Source organism: Pteropus medius, unplaced genomic scaffold, assembly GCF_902729225.1.
Source record: "Pteropus medius unplaced genomic scaffold, Ma_sr-lr_union100, whole genome shotgun sequence".
Taxonomy (NCBI): Eukaryota; Metazoa; Chordata; class Mammalia; order Chiroptera; family Pteropodidae; genus Pteropus; species Pteropus medius.
Window position 1 is genome coordinate 1,275,894 of NW_024342466.1, and position 26,380 is coordinate 1,302,273.

Genomic DNA, 26,380 nt, shown 5'->3' on the forward strand with positions numbered 1-26,380 from the left:
CGGGTCATCGTGCCCTGAGCCAGGATGTTCCAGGCCTGAGAGTCCGCAGCTGTGAAATGGGGCTGCACGATGTCTGCGTCCCTTGACGCCCTGGGATGTGGGGAACCCGCGAGGAATTTTTAAATTCCAGCAAATCTGAGTTTTCGGATTAGTCACACGCGGGGCACCTTTGTCAGCTCTTTCTGGGGGTGGCACAGATAGAGTGATCTCACACGCACGTGTGCCACGTTTATAAACGAACCGAGATCCTTAGAGATGGTCCAGATTCTCACCCCTCCCCATGCGGCGACGTCAACTGTGGACTGAGAGGCTTGCAGGAGGGAGCCGGATGAGCAGTGCCTGCCCTCGTTGGGGACACGCGACACACCTGTGTGTTGACTAAACGAACAGTGAAACGAGCGCTTAGGATTTGTTCAGCGCTTTCCACGTCGCGTGCCGCTGAGCCCCGGCATCGCCACGCTGGGGTAGCTGCGTTTTCCTCATTTTAGGTTAAACCCAGGTGGGGCACGCGTTCCAGCCCGGGCAGCCTCGGGGGCCGTGCGGCCGGGATTCGGGCCCCGTGCCGTGCCCTCCCCCGCCTTGGCAGGCGGCCTTGCGAAAGCTTAGAGAGCGAAGTCGTGTGTTTCAACCTCGTGGCCCTGGCCTCAGACGAAAATGCCTTCAGCTCTGGGGAGGGAACTGGTAAGGCTGTGCCTGCAGCGACACGTCTCTCCAGGGAAAACAGACCCGCGCGTGTGCCCTCGTGGGGCGGGGGCCTTTCACCCACCAGGATTCTGTTTGCCCCACACGTTCCTGTCCTCGGCACCAGCCGCAGGGCACTTTGCCTTGTTGCTCACCCCGTGGTCAAGACCTGGTCTGTGTGCTGGGGCCCCCCGCACCCCACTTCCCGGGCCCTCGGCGACCTTCGAGGGACTGGCAGGGTGATGGTTTGGGGGCCTGGGCAGTACTTGGGGTCACCGCAGAGTCCCTTTGTCCCCTGCTCACATGGATCTTGGAACGGATGGTGCGGGGCACGGGCGAGGCCTCTTCACGCTCTGCCACCCGACGTGTGTTTGTACAGACCACGCGTGTTCCGGTGATCACGCCGGCCGTGTCTCCCACTTTACCCCTCGTTCCTCGTCGAGATGGAGGCTTCTCACCTCTTTCCCTTTTTCCCGGTTAAAGACTTAGCAAGAATATGACTGATTTCCTGCAACGTAACTTCGTTTCTCGAGGACCTGGGCCCCCCTCCCCGTGGGGGCCGTGGAGGCGATTGGGTCCAGCCGGTTCTGTTTCTTCTTTTGTTACTGATAAGATAAGGTCTATTCGAATAAAAATTAAAAAGCAAAGCCAGAAAAATAAAAAGCCAGGGGCCCGGCTCAGCGGCGAGTGGGCTTGTCACGTATTAATTTTTCATTGCTGTGGAGAGTTGTACATACATAATCACTTGATTGCAGTGGGAGTTAGGGAGCTCCTATGGTGTCATTTGCATAAATCTTGTTAAGTCAATGGCAGTTAATGAAGTACAAATGAGCCCGGAGAAGGTGACATGCAAATCGTGGGTGGCAGATGGGAGGTCTGTTTGGGGGACGGCAGCTGTGTGCTCTCCTGCCTTTCTTTCCCTTCCGAGTTTTTTAATCTCTCTATTACGGTGCAGAGCCTCGGCCTCGGCCTCCTCCCCGGCCCCGGCCCCGGCCCCGCCCCTCCCCCGCAGGCTCTCCTGGCCCTGCTGGCCCCTCACTCAGCAAGAACAGACCGAGTGCCCTCGCCTCGCACTCAGCCACATACACGCGAGCGTGTTTGAAGTTCCAAAATCTTGAGCAGTGTGTCTTGCCACGCTGACACAATCGAAAAAAACATCTTTTTTTTTTTTTGGTAGAACAAAGGAAAAGAAAACTTACTAGATCTTTCAAGGCAGGATGTTGTCGTTGTGAGGAATTTCAGAGTGAAACTGAGATTTAAAAAGAAGAAATACTGTCTTAGCCTTAGTATGCTTCTGCTGTTCAAGTCTGCCCCTCACTACCCCAGACAGTGGCGGTCTTTATCCAGCCAGTCTTCCCCTCCCCCACTTCAGTTGGGCCGTCAGAGGTGGGATGCCCAGGGTCACTTAGGAATCGTAGATTCAGGAAGGGTCCAAGGGCATCTTGCAAATCAGGCTGCAGCAAAGACCCATCCCCGTCAGCGCAGACCCCCTCCGAAGGGCCCCCACAGGCCCGTCTCTCGGTTGTGGCTAGTGCGCCCCTTGCCTGGTGGTTTGTTTTTTAAGGGTTTAGGTGCTGGCAGGACTCAGCTTTCAGAGACTTGTGGGCACGACACTGCATCCGCTGACGGCCTTCAGAACGTATTTACTTCATCACCTGGTCGATGACTGAGAAACAAGTCTCCACTGACATTGAAGAAATTCAGGCAAAGAGGTGGGTGCAGGGAGACGTGAGCTGTGATGGCAGCTGCGACGGCCACTCGGGGGTCACCCACCCCGTTTGGTTCTTGCTCTGCCGAGTCACGCCAGGGCACACCTTCTGGGAACTTGGACCCACGAGTTCCTGCTGCGGACCTTACCTTGTGATGCTCCCTGATACACCAAAAGCACCAAGTGTCTTGGTGAGACTTTTTTCACATCTGAATTTTGACCTTGAACTCAGATGACATGGCCACCTCTAGAGCAGATGGTTAGCCAGTGCGAGTAGCAGTTTTTCAGTAGCCACCTGAAGCCACCAGAAAGCCCTTCCCCAGCCGTCAGGAGGAGCCAGCTGGTGTGGAGCCGTCCGGTAGCCCATTGCCATCGGGCCTGTGGACCGTCCTGAAGCGGCCGCGTTTTTGATTCTCAGGTGTCAGTTAAGTAGGAGGGACCTCTGTGTTAACCCCCGTGGCCAGCTGCGCACAGCCGCCCACCCGCCTCGTCGGGGACGGGCATGAGGCCGTGGACGGTGTGGCGTTGGCAGAATAAAGGCCACCTAGTGACACTCGCTTCAACGTCTCCGTCACGGAGGAAACAAACCCGAAGACCAAACAAACTTTGCAGGGATCCGAGGAGAAAGCCGCGGGAAGAGTGGCCTCTGCGGTCGCTACGCCCCCCGCGCCACGTCTGCAGACGCGTCCGCACGGTGGCACGCGCGACCACAGAGGAGTCAAGGTGAGCAGAAGGCGCCCTGGGAGCGCACTGTTCACCCACATGGCAGATCAGCTCTGCCGGGCATCGGGTGCCCGGTTAGTTGCCCAGGAGCAGGTAATTGGCAGACGCAGACCCCGGGGCCCTGAGGGCCCATTTACCTCGCTTGGGTGCACAGCTCCCCGAGAGTATCGTGTCCGGCCTGCTGCACGGTGCACACCAGACTCAGCCCATTACGATTGTTAATTTAACGGGTCAGGTGGGTGCATCACATGCTTTTAATTTGACTCCTCAGATATCTGTCATCAGCAAAACAATTCAGAACATCTGGATGCTACGTAGGAATTTACAGTCATCCGTCTCTGACCGGATAGCCCACACGCCCTCCGCCACCCCCGACCCTTGTGGCGCTGTAGGCCATGGCCACATGGTTTATACAAAATGCTTACGGAGACTGCATGAAACAAAGTATAAAATCCATCATTTAAATATAAAGCTGTGAAATAATTTGAAACATTGAAACGTGACGGCTGAGTGAAGATGATACAAAGTAACATATGCCCAAGCGTTTGCTAGCTTTATTTCCAGGAGCGGAAGTTCAGCTGAAGACTCACTGTGTCCTGAGTATCCGTGATCCAGGAGCTGGGACAATGTCCAACTAAGTGATGCATTTCGGCAGAATGTTCTTCCAGAGTTCAGCCATGATCACGAAACAATTCCCCGTGAGCTCAGAAATACAAAGTCCACGTACACAGGAGGGACGTTTCTCAGCGCTAACGTTGGCACGCGTCGCCACAATTAGTTTGTCTTGAATAAGACATTGGGTGTGGGCATAATTTCCTATCAGACTCAGTCCATAGTAGTCGCATGCTCATCCTGTGTATACGTGCCCTGGACCCTCTGCTGGGGGCGGTACAACCCGGGCCGGGCTCAGATGAGCCATGAAGACCCCAGCCTGCAGCCTCCAGTGCTGGTGGGTGAGGGTGGCAGTGGGGTGTGGTTAAAGGGCCCTCCCCAGGAGCTCAGGGACGTTGATTCTGCTGAGCTGACTGGGTGAGGGCCCGGGAGAGGGAGAGGGAGATGCGGGGCAATCCCGCTGGCCTCTGAGCTATGAGTGGGCCGTCACCAGAGGCTGGAAGGGGCAGAGGGAGCACAGCAGCGAGAAGGAGGGTGTGAGGAGGGGCATCTGGAAAGGCGGCTGTGCGCAGGTGCCAAGGGCTGTGGCTGCCCTTCGGACGAGTGTTAGGGGCGGCGATCCCATCGGCCGTGGGGAGACGGCCATACCTGTTTGCACGAGGCAGCGGTGTGAGGCCCAGGGCTCCAGGCCCAGGGGGCGGTGCCCGAGGCAGTGTCCCTGAGGGGTGGCCAGCACAGCTTTTTCCTTCCTGAGCGACTGTCGCCTGTCCCCTTCCTCGGCAGAGTGTTTCTTCCCTCTCTCGGGGTCTGTGACAGTGGCGGGTATGACCTGCCAGCGTTTATGGCCTAGCGCAGCGCCCGAGGCTGTGCTCCAGCTCTGGGTGGCATCCGCTCGCACTGTGAAATAGGACCTCTGCTGGTTCCCATTTCACAGGTGAGCAAAGAAAGGCTCAGGGAGGTGACCTGCCCAGCATCACACAGTGTGTCAGTCTGCTAGGGCGGCCATAGTACCACACGCTGGGGTGGCTTAAACAGAATTTGTTTCTTTGCTCGGTTTTGGAGGCTGGAGGTTCGAGGCGGAGCTGACGTCGGGGTTGGTTCCTGGGGGGCCTCACTTCCTGGCTCACAGACGGCTGCCTCTTGTGTCCTCACATGGCCTGTCCTCTGCGTTCACTCCCGGTGTCTGCTGTTCTTGTAAGGCCGCCAGTCAAACTGGATTAGGGCCCCACCCACATGACCTCATTGGACCCTAATTACCTCTTTAAGGGCCCTGTCTCCAAATACAGTCACTTTGGGGGTTAGAGCTTAAATATACAAACTTTGGGAGGACACAGTTCAGCCCAGAACACACAGCTGGCGAAGAATAGTAGAATGGGGACAGTTCAGGTCTGTGACCCCAGAGGCCACCTGTGACTTTCCATCTGCACGCCTTCTGCCATAGGCCTCTCTGGTGTTACTAGGTAAGGCCGCTTTCTTCTCATCGATGTGTCTGAGAATCGGAAGAACCTGCATTGCGAGGCTTCGTGCGTTGGGTAGGAAGCGTACAGTACTCGAAACTGTCCGATTTCAGGGTTTCAGCTCCAACCCTCCTACGCCCCACCAGACCGTGGCTGGAGCGCGTCGTTCTCTGCAGCAGCCCCTCCCCCTCGTGCGGTGTCAGGACACTTTACTCCCGGTCAAAGAAAAGCGAAGGCCAGTCCTCAGCCCCGGCGGCTTCCTTGGATCCTTTCCTGTGGGCAGATTACCTTAAACGGTCACGTCAGCTTAGTAAGACGACTTCATTTACTTCTCTGCCAACCTGTGACACCACTTAGGCCAGCCGCAGGTGGGGAGTCCGACGCCTGGGGAGGTTAAGTCGTTCGGCCAAGGCGGAGGTGCTACCTAGGGGCGGAGCTGGGGTTCAAGTCCTGGAGACCCTAGAACGTGCTCCTGGAACGGTCTTCCCCGTCTCGTTTGTTCCTGTGCGTACGACGACCGTCTTTTCTAAGGCAGACCGAAGTCGAGGGAGGGGTATGCTCTCCGCCTGGCGTCCCGGCACCACGCGGTGTGTGTGTGGCACTGTCCTTGACCACGTGTGCCGTCTGGCACTTGGCCCTGGTCCTCACGATCGCCCGTGTCAGGGTCACCGACAGGCCCGCGGGCCCAGGGGCTGACCGTGCAGCCAGGGCTGGCTCACGAGCAGTGCCCACCCTACCTGGGTACTCAGGGTCCCTTGGGGCTGCTGCCTCCGTTGCACAGGTACAGCTTCCGACGTCGGATGGCACGGGTCCCTTTATTCTGTGCTTATCACAATCCGCCCGTCTGAAGAGCCCACGTCAAATGCCTTCTGTTCCTGGAAAGCTTACCCCGTCCCCGAGGAGATGGGGTGTCCTCCGCCTCCTCCCTGCCTGACGCGTCATCGGGGCTCGGGCTCCTGCTGCCATCTCCCCTGACGTGTGGCCGTGAGCGTCCTCCACACGACTCCTTGCCCACGTGCCTCCGAACAGTGCCTGCTCAGGTGGCTCCGCTCCCGCGGGGCCTACAGGGTGGGTTGGGAAGGCGGGCGACAGTGTCAAGTGTTTTCCCTTTTCCCAAAACAAACTTTGTGCTTGTTTTACATACACACACATCACATAACATACACACCACACACACCATACACACCACACACACCATATACACAATACACAAACACACACATGCACAAACACATGCGACACTAAGAACACACACAACACACACACACAATGCACAACACATGCCACACAAACAACACACATAACACAAACCTAGCACACACAACCACAACACATACTAAAACCACACACAACTACCTGTACAGCACACAATACATGCTGCATAAACAACACACCTGACCATGACCTTTGCCTGATCTATGTTGCTAAGCCTGCATATTTGCTTGTCCTTTCGACCTGCCTGAATCCTGTGCCACATACTCGTTGCAGTAGGCCTGCCCTGGAGCTGACAAATTGGCCTGCACCTGGAACCTGTCCTAAGACCACCTACCTGCCCCTGGGCCGCCGCATGCCTGTGCCACCTTTTCCCTAAATGCCTAGACCAGCGCACGCGCACCTGTGCAGCCGCACGTGGACGCAGGCGCGCACCGACGTATTTATTATGACGCAGCCGTGATCATGCCCTGAATACGCACACCGACGCATGTAAACCTGGACCACACAAACGCCTGCGTTACATTAATGGGATGCCTTGCCTGGACCGCATGACCTGACGCCTGAACCTGATCGCAGACCGCCGCGCACGTGGACCGCCACCAGACTATACCGGAGCCTGGAATGACATGCCTGACGCAGCGGCGGACGCGGCCTGCCTGACGTAACGCAATGCCTGGGGCAATGCCTGGATCACGCACGCATGACCTGCCTCGCCTGAATACGCCTGGTCCTGGACGCAGTACAACCCCGTACGCCGCGCAATGCGGATACACCTGACGCGCATGACAACATAAGAATATGACACACACATGTATTTGAGAGGTTGCCCTCTATATTAAGTTATATTTTAAGATAAAGAACATTTTTTAATTCAACATCCTCTAAATTGACCTCTGTTTCCTGTACTGCGTAAGGTACTCTAGATGAAACACAGAGATCTTTTAATCATCAAAGAATGAAACCTGCCAGTCACCGAAACCATTTCAGAAAACTGGTTTCTTCTAAAACTTCTCTGCTATTTTTCAATATTCATGCAGAAGAAATGTCATCTACACAAATGTTTTCACTGTGTAATTTTATTTATAAGAATTATGTATGTCAAACCCTCAGATTTTAGTAACCCTGGACTGTTTTCATAATTGCCCATTTTTACCCCATTTTTTTTATTTAATCCATATCAGCCACAGTTTTCATGTAATTATCACTAAAAAAAAAAAGTTTATCGTCAAGAAGTCCTGTAAAAAAAAAAACGTTGTTAATATGCATAAAAATTAATTCTGTAGAAAAGTGTGAATATACCAGGTAAACACACGAGTGGGCACATGAGTAAGATAGACGAGATTGGAAATAAGAATCAGAAGAAGCAAATACACGTGGACGCATATCTGGCCTTCCTTTGTTCATACTTAAAGTACTGGAAATTTAAAACAATGCGAAGAAGCGATTTTATACTTAGGTTTATAATTAACAAGAGATGATAAAATCCTACTCTTAACTAAAATTAGGAGAAAACAGTTTAGAAGGGCATTGTGGTGTCACTAAAGGCTGGCCCAGCCCTCTCGGAGGACACGCAGCGGCACATGAAAGACAAAAACTTTTATGCACTTTGTCCCAATGATCTCTCTCCTAGAAATTTATCCCAAGGGAATGATTCTTTAAGAGATAAAGGAAAAGCCTTAAGTGTACAAAGAAGTTCATAGCAGAGTTATTTGTCATAATAAAACCCCAGAACTACAAATGTCCAACAAGCAAGGAGTTAAATTAGCGACTGCCAAATAGTCCTAGGGCAGACATCCACTAAAATGGCCACTTGGAAGCCTTCTAGAGGTGTGAAAAGGGTTTATAGAATAATAAATGAAAGCACAAAACAGTGTTTATCATCATTAGAGCATGAAAATATGTGTTCGTTTGGTTTAAAATCGGATGAATAGGAATGCGAGCGAGCGAACCAGGGTGGGTTAATGGGGAGCTTTAAAATTTCTAATTGTTGTTGTCAAATGATTCTAAGCTTGAAGAGGATTTGCAGTTCCCATATACCCTCCCCCGGCGTCCCCTGATGCTAGCAGCCGTAAGCGTGGTGCAGTGACCAAACCAGGGGGTGGACGGTGGTGCAGCTCGGAAACGCATCTGCAGACCCCACCCCGCTTCCGCCTGGGGGTGCAGCCCAGGTCCCCTGCTGGCGTTCAGGTGCTTTATCGGCTCGGTCACCTCCACTCTGAGACGGTGCCATGGTCTCCATACCTTCCTGGCCTTGACACCGTTGAAGACCTGTTCGGTGCCTCTCAATCCGCATCATCTGATGTTGCCTCTTGACTAGACTGAGGTTATGCGTCTTGGGCAGGAACACCCCGGAAGCATTGTGTCCCTCTCGGAGCCCTCGGCAGGGGGCACATGATATCCACACCGTCGTCTTATTGGACGTGAACCTTGGTCATTTGCTTGGGGTGGCGTCTGCTGTGTTTCTCCATCGGAATTTGTCGTTTTTCCCTTCCGTGAAGATGCTGATGAGTATCTGGGGCAGATGCTTTGACTCTGTGCTGTATATTACATAAGAACGTTTTTAATGATATACATTGTATTCAATATCATGTAGGTTTCTTAAAGTGAAGACAGTTTCCATTGGACAGATGTGCGTAGTCTTGAATGAGGCGCCTGGGCGCTGTGTGCACGCACGCGCGTCTGTGCGTGAGTGTGCGCAGAGCGAAGCTCATTTTTCCTCCATTTATACTGAGTGCATTGGAAATTTAAATACCATGAAATGCCACTTCTGATCAAGGGAATTTCAAGAGCTGCTGCTTTACGTAAAGTAGCGCATTTAAGCACTTCCCGGCCTTTTGATACAGCATCATGTGCAACTCAAAAATATTTCCTAGCCCAAGAGAAACGACAACTCACAGTATTTCAGTGTTATTTTTTTTTTCCCAGTCTTCATTGATTTCTCTTCTGAAAACAGGCACACGCTTGTTCAGCCTCTCTCTGTTGGAGGGAAGGGACAGGTGGGGACAGTTCTGAAACTTGCTGGACCTCTCTGGGGAGGCGCTGGAGGCGCTGGGGTGAGGGGCGGCTGAGTGTCGGCAGTGCGGGTGGGCCCGGGGCGGTAGATCTGGAGAGAATGGGTGGCAGTTCGCAAACTCAAGGGTGACCAGAAGCCGTGGGCCTGGGAGGGTGGGCACACGGTATTTTCTCAACAAACCCTAGGAACAGTTAATAGCTATCGATGTCTTTCATTTGAAAGCGCGTCAGCATGTTTGTCAAACAGCGGATGGGCTTTGAGTGCCACCGTGGCACGGGTATACCCTACGGCGTGTCAGCAGGAAAGGTTCGGAGGGCCCTGCCTGCGCCGAAAATGCTGTTGGGTTAGTCTTGAGATCTTTTTTTTTTTTTTTGTGCACGAAAATTAAAATTTTACTACTCAGAAGTTTATATTTTCTAAGTAATCTATCTCAGAGAAGAATGAAGAATGAATACGTGTATATACTTACGGAATATTGGCATGTTGTAATTCTGTACATGAACGATGAGACTTATTTTTCCCTGTGATCTTCTCATTTTTCCCCAAATAAGCAGGTACTCTCCTGTGTCCATTATGGAGTCACAGGGCCCTGGCACAAAACATGCTGTTTTTAAAGCCAGAAGGGACCCTCACTTTCCATATAGAGAAACTGAGTCCCAGGAAGGTTCGTGACTTGGCTCAGGGTCACGTGTCGTTTATCATGTGCTATATTTAAGGCGGGACCCTCCTTTTTTTACTCTGACCCTCTTTCCACCATTAACGTCGAGGTCGCGGGCATTTTCTTCTTCCTTGGACTTCATGAAAAGTAGAAATAACTAATAATGTTTGAAGATAATTTTGATTGTATTGTAACCGGACTTTTTTTCCCTAAGTGAAATCCTGGTTACCAAATGAGGAAGAGAATAAATAGGAACCATTACATTTGAGAAGATGGGGTTCGTAAGGTGAAGAACCTGTTCTGTGCGTCCCTCGGCAGCCCCGGGTGGCTTCGTGACATCATATTTTCCATTTTAGAGACAGGAAGCTCGGGCTCTGATTGCGTGAATTCGTAAAGCCAGTAAGAGGCAAAGACGAGATTCAAACCCAAGTCTTCCAATTCCCCAAAACCCATGTTCGTCACCTTACCCACTGCCGAGCTTCCAACGCAGGCACGGCACCACCCCCGGGCACTGCTCACAGCAGACGAGCAGCCTCCATAGCTCCAGTGCCGAGGGGTCTTCGGTTGGTGGCATCCGCGCTCCGTGGCGCAGCCAGACCTCCTGCAAGATCTCCTTCCCCGTAATGCAGGAGCCTCTCTCAGGATAGTCCACAGCAGTTGTTTGTAATTGGAGTATCTGGAATTCACTGTGGTTTTAATTAGTTGATTACTAGTTCTTTAAAATGTACTATACTCACTGTGGGTCTTGCAAATTGGTAACTGGTAGCTACCAGTATAATTAAATCTTTCAGAGCACTTGGCTGCAGTAGCACTGAACTGTGAAGAAATAATGTTGTATAGCCAATCAAAAAGAGATCCTTGTAAACTCATTTACAGCGGCTGTGTGCGTTAGGGCCATCATAGAGATGCTTATTGCAGGAGAAATTAAAGGTACAATTTTGTGCTAAGAGGCAATGTAGAAATTAGGTTCTGAATTACTTGTTAATTGATTTGGTGATTCCCTCGGGTCCGCATGCCCCTTTTTACCCGCCTTTTTCGTTGCCGCGTTCAGTTAACAGTGACTATTCCCCGAGCAATAGAAAATATTGTTCGCACTTAGATTAGAAATGTCCTGACGTCAGACGGCCCCGTTGATGTTCGCAGAACCAAAAAATATCGCTCTGTCTGCCTGAAATGCAGCAGGCACAGCGCCGCTTTACGTGGACTCATCAAGGTGATCAGTGCGTTCGCGGGGCCGGATAATTTTAGCCAAAGGAAAGCGCGGTTCCGGGTCTCGTGCTTGAGAGAGGTTCCCCGATTTTTTTCCCCTAATGGAAACCCTCCCCATTATCAGCAGAGAAAGAGATTCGGTAGGTTTGATTCATGAAAGTCTTTTCTCATTGTTTGCCATTCAGCAAGAAGAATTCTGTGAGCGACCGTTTGCAGAAACGTGCCGATTGCTCCTAGAAATGGTATTAGAGGAAAACGAGGCCGAGCTCTCGGTGTCGCGATGGCGTGCGGCCAGCAGCCCGGTGGACCGGGACTGGCGGGAGAGCCTCTGGGCTCCGCGTCCCCGTCCCTTCCCGCTCACCGCCACGGGAGCCGGCGCGGGGATGATGCACGGGTGTGTGCCGCTGGCCGGGGAGCGGAAACCGTTGTCCTTTAGGATTTTCGGCAGGAGAACCGACGGCCCTTTGGACAGCTAGCTGCCTGTGTGGTGGCCTCAGTGAGCATTGCAAAGCACATATTCTTAGTAGCTCGTGGACTGTGCTCGTGGCCCCCAAAAGCAATATATAAAAAACTTTCTGAAAAATACCATTACATGAGTTTTAAGTTGGTCTGTTAGGTTTCCTGTCGCCCTCCCCCACGATCACCTGCATGTCTAAATATCATCGTGCTTGTGCTGCATTTAGGGGAATTGATGTTTATTTCAATGTTAACTTAAAAAAAATGTGATACTTTATTTCCCGATAGGGGAAGCAGGAAATGTTTGCATTTAGCATGGTCTCTATGAAAAAGTATGAGGTGGTGGCGAGAACCGCTTCTTTATAGACTTGACACAATTGTTCACCTGTTTACCAAGTTAAGTATGTTCGTATGTTGCTCAGTACGTAGTGAAAAATAATGTTTAATCTGAAACGCAGAAGCTGGGCCAACTCTAGGCACCCGGGGACAGGGGAGCATTCCACAGTATGCTGACACGGTGACCTGGCCAGCCAGGCGGCTCCAGCAGACGGAGAAGGGACCCTCTGTGGGTTCCTCACTCCCGCTAGGTTCCTTCCAGATGGCATTGCTGGCGTTTTCCTCACTGACAGCATTTCGTGGGGACCCGCGAGGCCTCTGTCTGCTGTGAGACATGTCCAGCGGCCATGGCGTCTGACCAAGGCTGAAAGAGCGCCGTGCCTCACGTGGCATCGCCACACGCTCTGCGTTAATTATTTATGATCCGCCTGCACCGCTCCCTCCCTCTTTCTGTATTTTCAATGTTCACTCACAGAACACTATCCTGGAAGTGTCTTCCCAGAAGTTCCTGTAGCGCTGTCCTCTGCCAGTCCAGGTGAGTCAGGACCCAGGTCGAGCTTCCCCCAGTAGCAGAGGGTTTCTCGTGCCTGCCCCTCTGGTCACTCGCCCCGAATGAGTCAGATCAGCGAGTCCACCTTCAGTTTTCAGCTGGAGAGTCAGCACCGAGTGCCGTCGCCGAGCTCGGGGAGGGGCGGAGGAGGTGGGCTCGATGTCCCTGGGCGGGTGTCCAGTCTCGGCTGGCGCTTCTCCCTGATTGCAGAGGACAGGAACTGTGTCCCCTTGAGGGATTAGAAGAACACAGCTGGAAACATTTTATTTTAAAAATATCCGTGCTTCATCTGCTTCATAAGCACATCTTGTGTTTGAATATGTTTTGTTTTATTTGTCAGTGAAATTACCGGTCGTGTGTCTCCAAATGTTTGAGCGAGGTTGGCCTCTGCCGAGACTCACCTTGCACGCGCTGCGGTCCTGAGCGTGTGAGCGCTTTGTGACCCCCTGTGACCAGAGGGTGTGTCTCCTGGCACACAAGGCTGGGGGTTCTGGAGCACGAGGTGACAGCTGGCAGTGAAGCTCCAAGGTGGTGACTATTTCTCCATGATGTTTCTCATGTTATTTCTGCACTTTTTAATGACTATTTCTGCTAATACCTGTACTAATAATTTTTAATGGTTCGCATTGAGCAGGTGACATTTTGATACATTAATGAGCCTCATCAATGACTTTTAGACGTTCTTTAGCGTGCAGGATACTTGGCCGGGGCCCTGAAGGAGGGGGAGAGGGGCAGGGCCAGAGCCGCGAGTCGTCCCCCTGTGCTCTGCGAGCAGTAAATAGTGTCACGCTGGCTGCGAGAGTAATGTCCCTCACTAAATCACGTCACGGCACTGGATTACACTTCCAAGGTTTGTCGTGGAGGCTGTCCCGTAAAAGTCGTTTGCCTGTCTCAAGTGACACGTCGGAATGGTTGAGAAGCGCACACCGCACATAGGGAGGAGTGGCACTTCACGGTCGCTCTGGCCCACGCCGGCCCACGCGGGGCCAGCCGGGGACGTGCTCGTGCGGGTCAGAGGAGAGACCATCAAGAGAAGCTGCCGGGGACCGAAAATGCCGGAGGTTTGGAGGGAGGCGGCCTGGCGCGATTGCTGCCAGCTGCCCGCGGCCTCGGGACTGACGCTCGCCCAGGCCACGGTGGGTCCTGGTGACCCAAGCCCGAAGTGGCTCGTTTTCACAGAATTAAGACAAATGTGGGTGGCGATCCTGAACTTTGCCTTTCTGGGGACGTGTTTTTTGATTCGTGCTCAGGTTTCTGGGAAATAATGCGTGGAGGAGGAAGTCTGGGCAACAGCGGCCTGACAGCTGACCGATGTCCAGTGCTGCTGTGTGCCGGCCCACTCCAGCCTGAACCCCACGAAGTCGGGGATTTTGTTGATCTCTCCGGTATGTCTCAAGCCCCTTGAGCAGTGGGCTCTCGGTACATGTGTGCTGGAAGCAGGAAGCTCAGTTCTCACAAGCACCTTGTGGGGATGACAGCGTTGTCCCCATTCCACAGACGGAGCGAGTGCTCAGGGAAGTTAAGCCGCCTGCTCGGTGTCACACAGCTTGGAACTGATAACGCCGAGGCTCAAGCGTGACGTGGGATTTCACGGGAGTCAGCGTTTGTTCTGGAGGAACCCAGGGAGGCCCAGCGAGGAGCGGCCCGCTGGAGTAGGAGCCTCAGATGGTGACCTTCTGGGGCTGGAAGGCTGGAGAACGGTCTGGGGCAGAACTCAGGCTCAAGTTTGCTTTGACAGCGTGTCACTCTGCGAGTGGAAGGCCAAGGAGAGGATTCTGGGAGCTGTCCATCACCCAGCATTTCCCAGTGTGCATTCCAAGACCGTCAAGCCTACGTATTGCTTAGGTATCACCAGATGTCACTAGGTGGCAAATCGGGGACGTGCTGGGCCACGCAAGGATCAGCAGGCGTCTTTTTTCGGGTCTCATGGCACCTTCACTGTTCTGTGTGATGGAAGCTCCAGGAGAGAGCATCCTACTTCGCGAGAGATCTGTGGGGCGCTGCCACCTTAGTTTGGGGGTCAGGTGTCATTGTCTTCAGCTGCACTGTCGTGGACCGGCGTGTGGAGTGGGAGCTAAGGCAACGCCATCCTCTGCCAGTCCTGCAGTCGTTCGGTGTCCGGGACGCGGGGTGGGCAGGGGGCGGTGCCAGGACTTTCTCTGCGGCCTGAGTTCCGGGGCGTCGCTGTGCCACGCGGCTTGAAGCAGAGTCTGGCCGTCCTCGGCTCATAGTGTCCAGGCCCCGCCGCCCCCTGCGGCGCCCCTGCTCCTGGCCTGGCTGTCACTGGTGGTGCATTTTATTTCCTGGAGAGAGCGAGTGGATCACCGTGACCTTCCTCAATGCCATTTATTGGTCAAGGATCTATTTTCTTCGTGTCTGTTCTGTCGTGGAGGCAGCGGTGGCCTGTCTGTCATCTTGATTCCAAAGGCGGAAGTCTTTTCCGGGTGGAGATGCCGTGCTGCGTTAACCAAGGGTGGACTTCACGCCGACTCTGAGACCTCGTGAGCAGGGAAGGGCCACAGTGGGCTCGAGTTTAATGGTGGCCCAGCCGGTGTTTGATTGCCCCTGGAGGATTCATTAACACTCCATCCAGGTAGACCCAGTTTTGCAGGTTTCCTGCCTTTCTGAGAAAATTAATCATGGCCTTAGCTTCTTATATATTGTAAAGACTCTTTTTTAAATGTTGATGACAAACGCTTTTTAGTTTCTCTGACTGTGTTTCTGCATCTCTTTGCGGGACTCTCCCGATGTAGGAGAGTTTGGTGGTAGCGTGAGGTGCCGTGTCCTTGCACCGAGTAGTCACCTTGCACCGGGCCGTGCGGTGAACGTGGGTGCACTGGGCGGAGGGCGTCCCATGGGCCCAGAGGCCTATGCAGTGCAGCGGGCGGGAGCTGGGAGACCCTCTTGCAGGAGGGCAGGCAGGAGGAAGGACAGTGGGGAGTGGGGTGGGGTGGGCAGAGGGGCTTCAGGAAGTGACAGCTGGCTTACAGTGACAGGCACACCTGGGCACGTTCTCTGCAAACGCCAGGAACAAAGACGGGGCACAGGGCTGCGTGAAGGCGAGCCTGGACGGCCGGCGGAGTGCTCCCCAGTTTCGAGGACAGAGGCGGAGGGCCCAGTGATCGGACCCCGGAAGGAGCGGTGGGAACAGCGAGGAGGCCCACGGGCCACGCGGACCTAGAAGGACACGGCTCTGGAGAAGTTCTTGATGACACCTGGTGGGCAGGACTGGAGTTGGCCATTTTGGTAGCGGTGACAGCTCAGTTTGCTTATTATAAATCGATGGTATTTAACACAGTCACGTAATTACTTAGTGGTCTGGATTTTTCTTTATGCTTTGGTAATCTCTACAAGGAACGTAGCTTTGCCTCTCCTCAAACCAGAGCCGCCCCGGTGAGTGTTCTGATCGGAAGGTCCGTCGAACCAGTCACATCCATTCCTTGTCCTCTCAAAGTGGTCATTTCCGTCAACATCAGTAATTCAGAAAGCCACTGATGAGGAGTGCCCTTTCTTCGGGGACCTTTACAGTCCAGAAGCTGTTATGCTGAAAGTTCTTTGTAAAGGACTTGAGGGGGCACGGGGACTGGGGATTCGTTTGTGGAGAGGCACCATATTGTGACAAGGGTTCAGGTTGCTAGACACGCCCAGGAAGGGCCACTGTCCCCTGGCGAGCTCACCCTAGCTCAACAAGCTGCCTCCAATGACTTACCTCCCAGCAGGTGTTCAAGGCATTGACAAAATGTTGCCTCCTGGAATTGTTCAGTCACTTAGATCAGCGGTCCCCATCCTTTGTGGCACCAAGGACCAGTCCGGTGTCTCTGTGAGAATCTAATGCCTGATGGTCTGGGTGGAGCTGAGGCGGTGATGCTGGCTCTGGGGAGCGGGGGCAGATACAGATGAAGCTTGGCTCACTCGCCCGCCGCTCACCTCCTGCTGTGCAGCGCAGTTCCTGACAGGACACGGACCGGTACCGGTCCACAATCTGGGGGTTGGGGACCCCTGGTTTAGCTTACGTTGAATGCTATTAACAGTCTCATTCTCGTCAGATACACTGCTGGTGAGCCCAGCAGTCAGTCCTTAGCTGTCCACAGCTGACACGTGGGACTCTATGCGATGCCGGCAGGGGGTTTGTACCCTCGGCCGTGATCCCCGCTGGGTGAGCCCATGGCCCCGGAGCAGCCCCAGGACCCTCGGTGGTGCTGGCACCTCTTGGCTGCCTCTTGGTGATTAAAGCTGTCGCGATCACACCTGGACTCTGATCAGCTGGATCCTGAGCATCTCGCTCTTCCTCCTCCTCCTTCGTCAGTCAGTTTTCCTTCATGGAGCAGTTTTAGATTCACAGCAAAATGAAGCAGAAAGTTCCAGCGTGTACCCCGCTCCCCACGCGTGCACAGCCAGCCCCACCGACGACATCCTGCACCATGTGGTACATTTGTTACAGTCGGTGAACCCAGATCGACACATCATTATCACCCAAATTCACAGTGCACCTTAGCGCTCTCTGTAGGTGTCGTGCAGTCTGTGGGTTTGGGTAGATGTCTGGTGACATGTATCCCCCGTGACAGTGTCGTAGCGACGAGCTGCGCGGCCTCTGTGTTCCCCGCTTTAACCCTCCCTCCCCCCAACCCCCGGCCACCGCGGATCTTGCTGTTGTCTCTCTCCTCCTGCCTTTTCCAGGACGTCACGTAGTTGGAATCACATGAGGTCTGGCCTTTCCAGACTCACTTCTGTCACTCAGTGGTTTGCACTTGCCGTTCCTCCACGTCTCTTAAGGACTTAATAGTTCACGTCCTTTTGTCACTGAATAACATCCCACTGTCTAGACGGACCTTCGTCCACCTGCTCAAGGACATCCCGATCGCTCTGACTTGCGGCGTTTTGAATGAAGCCGCTGTAAACATTTCTGTGCGGATTTTCGCGTGCACATAAATTTTCAGTTTATTTGGGTAAATTCCAGGAAGCGTGACTGCTGGACTGGATGGTAAGAACGTTTTCAGTTTCAGCAGAAACTGCCAAACCACCTTCTGCAGTGGCTGCATCGTTTTGCTTTCCACTGACAGCAAATGAGAGTTCCCGTGGCTCCACGTCCTTGCCAGCACGTGACGGGGTCAGTGCGTCCGATTCTGGCCATTCTAATGGGTGTATCTTGTTTTCATTTGCAATTCCTTAATGACCTACGATGCTGAGCGTCTTTTCATGTCTTTATTTGCCATCCGTAGATCTTCGGTGAGGTTTCTGCTCAGATCTACTCATTTTCTAATTTGGTCGTTTCCTTATTGTTGATTTTACGAGTTCTTCGTATGTTTTGGATAAGATGCCTTTATCAGATGTGTCTTTTGCAAATATTTTCTCCCGGTCTGGGGATGTCTTCTCATTGTCTCGATCACGTCCTTCGGCATCTGTCATGCCATTGTTAAGATGCCCTTTCTCTTTAGTCTTGGGCGTATTTGGTCAGCCTGTAATGTTTCATCAGCATTTTCCTTACATTTCGGTAGAATTCCTGCATGCATTTCAACCATTGTATGCTGTATGTAAAAGCGTCCTCAAAATCATTACGTAATTGCTCAGAAGCCTGTATAATTCTTACGAGAACCTTATACATTGTATTAAATTTAGAATGAGTGAAACATTTTATACATTATTTATTGTAGACATTCTAAACTTAATTCCAGTCAATGAGCGTTCAGGAACGTGTGAAGTTCTTAGGAGTCCTGTCTCCCTGTCCTGTGTCGGTGTCGACATCTGTGATTATCAGCCCGGGGGGGGGGGGAGTGACTTCGCGTCTTTGCTCCTGTGTTTTTGGGCTGGGGTGACCACGTGCAGACCAAGCCCGCTGAGCCTTGGAGGAGAGTATCAACCCCCTGCATAGGAGGCCCGGTGGGTCTCGGATCAGAAGCTGCCCTCTCCACAAAGCAGTGAGCGCCCTCCCTGCCCCAGCGCTGACCCGGGGCCCGGACCTCCTGTGGCTTTGCGATCATGTCACATCTAACTCCCAGGGCACTTCCTTCATCTCCAGAAGCCCAGGCTGGAGGGGTTGATGGACTAAGGACCATAGCAGCAGAGAACAAGGGAGCCAGAGAGCCGGGGGAGGATGCACGGCTGCTGCAGGCCCGAGGGAAGTCAGCCTGAGCTGCTGCAGGACACCCGGCCTGCAGCCAGGGTGAGGGCGTGGGCAGGCGCGTGGCGTGGGGCTGGCTGAGAGGAGGGATGTACAGGCGGGGGTGCGGGCGGCTGCCTGGCAGGACTTGAGGTTTAAGGAAGACCAGGGGTGCCATGGGGATGGGGCGGGGAGGAGAGGCTCCCCTCCGCATGGGGGGGGGAGCCGCAGACGGCCAGAATGGGGTGGAAGGAAGGGGCTGGATGGAATTGTTCTGTAAACTACAAAACAAAAACAAAAACAAAAAAGTACATGTTCGTTGTAGCGAAATTAGGAAAAAAGCAAGAAAAAGTCAGCAGCCATGAGGCTACCACTCTGAGGTAACAGCAACTGCATTTCCCAGGCTCCCTGTTCCGGTTCCCTGTCTCTGGCTCCCTTTTCTAACCCAGCCCCGCCTCCCCGCGGCCCCCCTCGCTCCCCATCCCCTGCGCTCATACTCTCCGGCCCCCTCAGCACCTGTGTCGCCCTGGCTGGTCCCACTGCTCTGGGTTTCATGAAAGAAGAAATCTCGACTCTTAGTTACCGTTAATGTCATAACAGGTTTTCCTTAGATACTTCTTGGATGGATGGATGGATGGATGGATGGATGGATGGATGGATGGATGGAAAAATGGCTACTGTGTCTTTAAATATACTTCTAAAGCAGGATCACACGGCACAGGCCATTTGGGACCTGCTTCTAGTACTAGCCTCGAGCCTCGGAGGCGTTGTCCAAGCGTCGTCCGCACAGGTGCATTTGAAGCCCTGGTTTCTGTCTCTGGGGCCAAAAGCGGGTGGTGACACCCAGAGCACATCTTAGGCTCCTTCTTCCCCATTTCCCACGGTTAAGTTTCTAGCAATAGATTTGCTTAGTCAAAGGGCATAAAAATTTTAAGGCTTAAAGTATATATTTCTAAGTTTGTTTGTTTTTTTTTAAATATATGAATTTACTCTTCACAAGTGCTCTTTCTACTTTATCGTACGTTTGGGTGTTTTGTATGTGTGTGCGTACACATACACATATGTGTATGTTTTTTAATTTTAGTTTTATAGATTTGAATTGCGTCCTATTGTTTTAAAAACATAAACTGCCTTTATTTATTAGCAGTTTTAAAATATACTTTTATTGGCTACTTGCACGTTTTGCGTGACGTGCCTGTTTAAGGATGGCTCATTATCACATCTCCGTCCCCGGCCCGTTAGCCTCATTATCAACTGTATCAGCCGTCTGCTTTTATGTACGTTGCACAGTTTCCTTTATTATTATTATTATTATTTACGCCTACAGCACCGGGTCTTCCTAGGGGGTCTCCCATCCAAGTACTGGCCAGGCCCGACCCTGCTTAGCTTCCGCGATCAGACATCGGGCTTGTTCAGGGTGGCACGGCCGTAGACCATTGATGGTGGCTCCACGGGGTGTGAACCCAGGACCTTCTGTATGTAAAGCAAACGTGCTAACCACTATACTATGGAGCCACATCCTGCGTTATCTTTAGTTACCTTTTCATTTCAATGTCATTTTTGGCATCGAGAAGTTTCAAAAATGTTGTCGCTAGATCTCATTCATCTTGTTTCTCCTCCTCTGCTAATTATGCCTTAAAGGCCCCCGTCCCCAAGTCCCCTCTAACGTCTTCCTTTTAGTGGTTAGCTGTTCGATTTCTCCAGATGCCTGACCTTTCGTGGGTTGGTGAGTTTATCCGTCCCCCCTGGTCGGAATGCCACCCCTGCATGTTCCGTCAACGGCAGTGTCCCCTCCCGTTACTGCTGCAGGCTTTGAACATCCGGCGGGAGAGGCCCCTCAGGAGGGGAGGCTCTTGTAGGGGGAGGGGAGGAGTGGTTTGCTGTGGACATGGGGGCGTGAAGCCGGTGTGGCCCCCCATTCCTGCCTTCTGTCCCCAAGGAATGGGAGGCGGCGGTCGCCGGGGAAGCCGTCAGTGTCCAAGGGGGCGAGGTGAAGAGCGCGGTCGGTCGAGAATGTCAGATGCCAGGAGCCCTGAGCCGGCCGGGTGCCGGCGCCAGTCTGGGTCTGCTTACGCCGTCTGCTGGTCCTTGCGGCCTGCGGCGGGGCGAAACCCACGCAGCCCACACGGAGGCGGCGGCGCTTGCCAGGGTTCCCCTGCTCATAAGCCCTGGGCCAGGCCGCCCGAGGGGGCAGCGGGGAGGCCCGTGGTGCTGACCTCCACCGGGTCCGGAGCACGGGAGGCCCGCTGATGCCGGGCGGTGAGGCTGCACGAGGCGGCTTTAAGCCCAGGTGACCGCGTCGGCGACATGGGTCTTGCGTCACACTTTCGTGTGCGTTTACCCTGCCGGCGTGTAATCGGACCAGGCCACGCCGCAGCCTCGCTTGGCCGTGTCCCTGTGCTGTGACGGTTACGGACGTCCCCACAAAGCTTTACCAGCTGCTTCGACACCAGCTGTTTCAGACCTCGTTGGCCCCGACGCCTGGAGAGAACTACTGCGTGTGACCCAGTCTGTGCACGCGTGTGCGCACAGGGACACGGGCGCGCGCCATCAAAGTGAAAGTGCTCTGCAGTGGCGCTTCTTAGGTGCATTGTACCCGTTCTATTCTCGTCTGTGCTGTGTTTTTAAAAGTGCTCGTTACAGCGCACGAAAACCATCTCTCCGCCCGCTGACTGACAGACACGATTCACCTTCTGTCCAGCTGCGTCCCAGAGGCCACTGTCTGCTGCTAACTCACACCCAGGTTAGCCCGCAGCCCGGGTGCCCTGGGGCGGCCTGGCCAGGCACTCCCACTGAGACCCACTGTCCCGGTGACCCCAGACGTGGCTGCAGAGCTGGTCGGCCTGGCTGGGCATCCCCAGGAGGGCCGGTCCCCACATTCCTCCAGGCCAAACCCCATGTTACAACTCCTAATTCACACATTCTGTGCCTGCCTTGAGAAACCTTTTACCTGGGATGCCAGTTTTGGGGGCGCAGCCCGCTGGAGTTGGCATTCATTTTCTCCAAGTATTCGTTTTGCAGACTTTTATGAAGGCGGTCCCCACGAGAGGATAGGAAAATGCCATTTAAATATAAGGTCACCCCAGAATGGAAGCTCTGAGGTCATGCTGGTGGGTGGCGAGGAGGCCGGTGAAGGGAGGTCCACTCTCGGGGACTTGGGTAGAAGGCTTGGGTGGGCTGCGGGGCAGGGTGTGGCCCGTGGGGATCACTGAGTGAGCTGCCGACTCTGGTCACAGCACCTTTGGGGTCACCCGCGTGACCTGGCCAGAGTGTTTGATGCATTAATTGTGGTGAATAGTAATGACTTTCAGAAACTAGATCAGGGCGACACTCACTCAAAACCTGGGTGTCGCCCCTCCTCCCATGTCCCCAGCCCAGCCAGCCTCCACCAGAAGCGCCCCCCACATCCATCCTCAGCCCTTCTCCTCCTTCCCCTTCTCCCTGATCATGGACAGCCTCCCTGGAGGACAGCCAGCCCCCCACCCCCCAAGAGTTCCCCCTCCACCCGCGTCCCACACCGAGGACAAAGGTTGCTTCTGAAAGTGCCTGTTAGCTTCTGTCACCCCTTAGCTGAGACTCTTCAGCAGCTTCCCGCCGCCTGCACCAAGACGCCCAAAGCCCCTGGCGGGCCCAGGCGTCCTCCTCTGTCGTGCATTCCGCTCCGGTTCCAGACAGCTTCCGGTAGCTCCAGCACCCCCAGCCCCCCCTGCAGCTTCTCGTTTTGCAAATGTCCTGTGTGTCTGGTGCCTCCCCAGCTGCCACAGGGAGGGCTTCGGCTTGTAGTGTGTCCCTTCTTCCTCCACCCTCGCTGTCTCATAAACTCCACCTTCAGATGCTGCTCACACAAGCCCTGCTCCTTCGAAGCCTTCCGAAAGAGTCGCTAAGCCACCACGTCTCAGGAAGACAAAGGAGGTGGCTGAGGACTGCCAGCCGGTGGCCACAGAGGCCCTGGCTGTCACTGCGATTATTAATACATTGTAAAGACATTTTGGGGATTCCGCCATATTTTGTGTGGTTGCCAACAAAATGTTGACAGTTGTATTGTGGTTAATAAATTCATTTAGATTTATAAGCATTGTTTACAGAACCTGTTCGCCTGCTGAAACTCTAACAGCATCTGTTCCTTCTTACTAATTAACTGCTAATTACGAATGAGCTTTGTGTGTTTGTCAGTGTAACTGGCTCATGCATTTTGTAAGGAACATTAACAAATTGATTTACATAGTGGCAAAGCAATCAAAAGAGTAAACTGAACAGCAAGCCGCGAAAGCCCTTTAGCCGGTTTCCGAAGAAGCAAACTTCTGATGCTCTAAGTATTGTTAGTTTCCTGTCACCTTCATTCCTTGGTAAAGGTACCGTGATCAAAAGCGATATCGAATGAGTAATAGTCAGATTAGAGTGTTTGCCGGGGTCAGAGACCCGAGGAATTGCCCAGGAGCCGACGGGGAGAAAGCCCACAGAAGCGGTCCCAGGGGAGCCAGGTCCAGTCCCTCGTGGGGATACCGCGATGGCCTCAAAACTCCATCACTTACATCTTAATGGCAACGTAAACATTTCAGCCACAGGCAGCAGGGCGCTTGGCCAGAAATGGGAACTCTGCCGCCCATCTCACTTTCTCTCCTCAGATTCTCAGATTTCAAACCACGTCCGTGCGCGTCGTGTTTGTTAAGAGCTGGCATTTAACATTAACCAGTTTACATGGGCGCTTCCAGCCGTTCAGGGCTCATCAACTTCGCGGGGAGATGATGAAGGCAGCCAGCCCCCCGCCTCGCCAGGCGGCCCGTTTGCATCCTGACGGCTCCGGAAGAATCAAGCCCCTGGGGTTTTCTCTAAAGCTGCCCCGTGGGTTAGAGCTAAGGGACAGAGAAGTAGAACCCAGGCAGGAGAGCTGTGAGCACAGAAGGAAGGGGGGGAATGCGTCGCCTGGTGCATATTTATTTTCGTGGTCACGTCTGCAAATATTTCAGAATGCATCTGTTGAACTGCAGGTCAGGATCCGGCGGGTGGATGGAGAGCGGGTTCAAGGGTGTTGAGGGTCGGCGAAATACGATAACACTGTTAAATTAAAAACAAACAAGTACTACTAGTAAGTGTTCACCTAAGTGGAATATTTACTATAAGGGATGGCAATTCACAACGCTGGCGTCCATAAGCAGCCATCATCCTGGCAGGTGCACAGATCTGCATGCTTTAGAATGGGACCCCGCTCACCAGCTGTGCACCTCCAAACCTCGGGTGACTCACCTGTAGCGCGGGAGTGGCTGGGCAGCCCTCCTCCTGGGTTCTCGGTGGCTTAATAACCTGGTGGATGCCCTCCGTAACGCAGCCGGCACGTAGTAGCAGCTCAGGAAGTCGCTGTTGCCACCATCATCTCCGCATCCGCATAAAAACAAGCATCTGTGAACACCCTATACTCTCCTTACTAGATCATAGTAATTACATAGGGGAGGAGAGTCTCCTTTCTCATCAGTAAATTTATTACTCTTAATTTCAGATAAATGTAAAACGTTTAGGCGAGCATGTAAATGGTAGCTGGGGAGTACGGCATCACAGAAACAAGCGGGGTGTCAGGGCGACGTGGCAGAGTTATCCCACAAAGCTTAATGTCGGCGTAACGCATTTACATGACGACCGAGACGTCCGACGAATGTCATCAAATGGTCCTACTGACGAAGAACAGGCTGCCACTGGTGACCGTCTGCCTTCCAACTCATTTTGCCGAAAGTGAAACATAATTGATTTGCTGCAACATTTCATACCATAGGAGGAAGAATGCAGGCTTCCTGAGTATTCTCGCAGCTTTTCCTCGTGTGCGAGTGTTTAGAAAACTCAGTTTGCTCCAAAATATTGTGAGATGATCACGTTAACTGCAGATAATGTCGGGCGGCGTTCGCCGACCCTGTGCGTCAGCTCCGTCATTAGTCACGGGAACAAACCGGTTTGAATGAGACGCAGCCTGTACGCGGAGGACTCCCAGCCCAGCAAGAGCCGGGCTCGTCTCAGTAACTGGCACGTGTCAGACTCTGCGAAAGAAGGTGGGGACAGTCCCTCTGGCTCTGCCCTTCACATGCCCCCTCCTCAGCGCTTCGGTGTTTGCCGTAGACCTTCCGTGAACAGAAAGCCTTTGCTCCCAGAACCTAACGTCAATGAAAGGCTTAAGAAAAAAAAAAATTTAGAAGCGAACTGAATTCTTTGGACTTAAAATGGAAACCCAGTTTCTGAGACTTTTTGGTAACATTTGCCCCCCCGGGAATTTAAGTTTGATACATGAAGCCCTTCTTTGAGCTACCGCCAATGAACAAGATTTGAATTCGAGAGACACGTCGTTGATGTTTCAGTATTTAGCAAATTAACCGTGTTGGATATTTAATGTGACAGAGGTCTGGGTGTCAGAAGACATGCACATGGTCCTTCTCTCCCCAGGGACTTAAGTGTGCATTGAGTATGAAGCAATCTTTGGTGGGAAAGGCTTACCCACAATAGGGTGAGTTTGAAATAAGTATCTGAGAACACAGACGCAATTTAAATATTGCACTGAGGACAAAAAAAAGCCGCCTCTGCACGCACACATGGAGACACGCACGCACACGCACACACCATCCATGCAGAGCTGGGTCCCTTTGGACTGGGTTGAGTCAGGTTGCCCATTCTCTTGGTGCTCAAGAGATCACCCGGCCAGAGATTGCTCTTCAGAGTCACCTGGAGAGCTTACGAGCCCAGCACACCGTGATGCCGGGGCGGTCAGACCCCAGGCTTCGTGACGGGGACGGGCAGCTTGCAAGCCCAGCGTGTGCTGGGGCTCCCCTGGGGGGCGGGGGGCGTTTCGAGTCAGTTTTCCCAGCCACCCCCCTGGCACTGTGTCAGCGAGCAGAACTTCGGGGGACCTCAAACAAAGACGGAGGACGCTGCCGTGGCCTCCTGCCCGGGCGTCGCAGGCAGAGGCCTCTGTGCTCTCTCAGACGACGTGGTTCCGTATTTGCAGATGATCATCATTTGAAAGACATTTTTGTAGCTTGATTTCCACTCAGAAATAGATGTCAGCAGCGCAGGATGAGAGAAACTTATAAAGAATTATGAACTTCTTTGTAAAATGAGAAAGTCAGTGAAGGGAGGCAGCATAACCAGAAAAGGGGAAAATTAAAATCTGAAATAATTTATGAGCAAAATAATTTTCCAGCTAAGAGTATATTAGCTGTTTACTCAAAACGTTCGGGGGCGACGCGCGTGATCAGGCCCTCGTGGGCTCTTTGGGGGATTCTCTGTCTCCCCGGAGTCCTAGGTTTTGGGTTTTTTTTCCTCCTGGGCTTATGTCAGCACCGAGCTCATGCCTCAGAAGCGACACAGCTGTTGACGGGCAGGCTTTGGGGACAGTCGCCCTGTGACTTGGCCTTACGTGTCCGAGCGCGTGGACTTGCCCCCAAGCCCCGTTCCGCCCAGACAGCTCCGACCTCTGTGGTGGTCTCCCATCGGCACACACCCCTCCTCAGACTCCTCCCGGCGTCGTGTCCTCCGCATCCTCGGCCCATACCCGCCCCCTCGTCCTTTCCCCCGAGCTCTGGGCGTCGCTCCCTCCCGTTACTGCTCGCGAAGTCTCAAACCCGCACGTGCACCAGCGCGCTGAAGAACTTCGAGCCCGGACCAGGGAGCATCTGCGGTCGCCTCCTG

General features: G+C 53.3%; 1 protein-coding gene and 1 pseudogene across 9 annotated transcripts in view; one reads left to right on the forward strand and one right to left on the reverse strand.

The window, feature by feature from the left end:
- Nucleotides 1-26,380, forward strand: part of LOC120600635 (arf-GAP with GTPase, ANK repeat and PH domain-containing protein 1) — a 317,727-nt gene that overhangs the window by 80,639 nt on the left and 210,708 nt on the right. The window lies entirely within an intron of this gene.
- Nucleotides 20,034-20,149, reverse strand: LOC120601864 (uncharacterized; annotated as a pseudogene).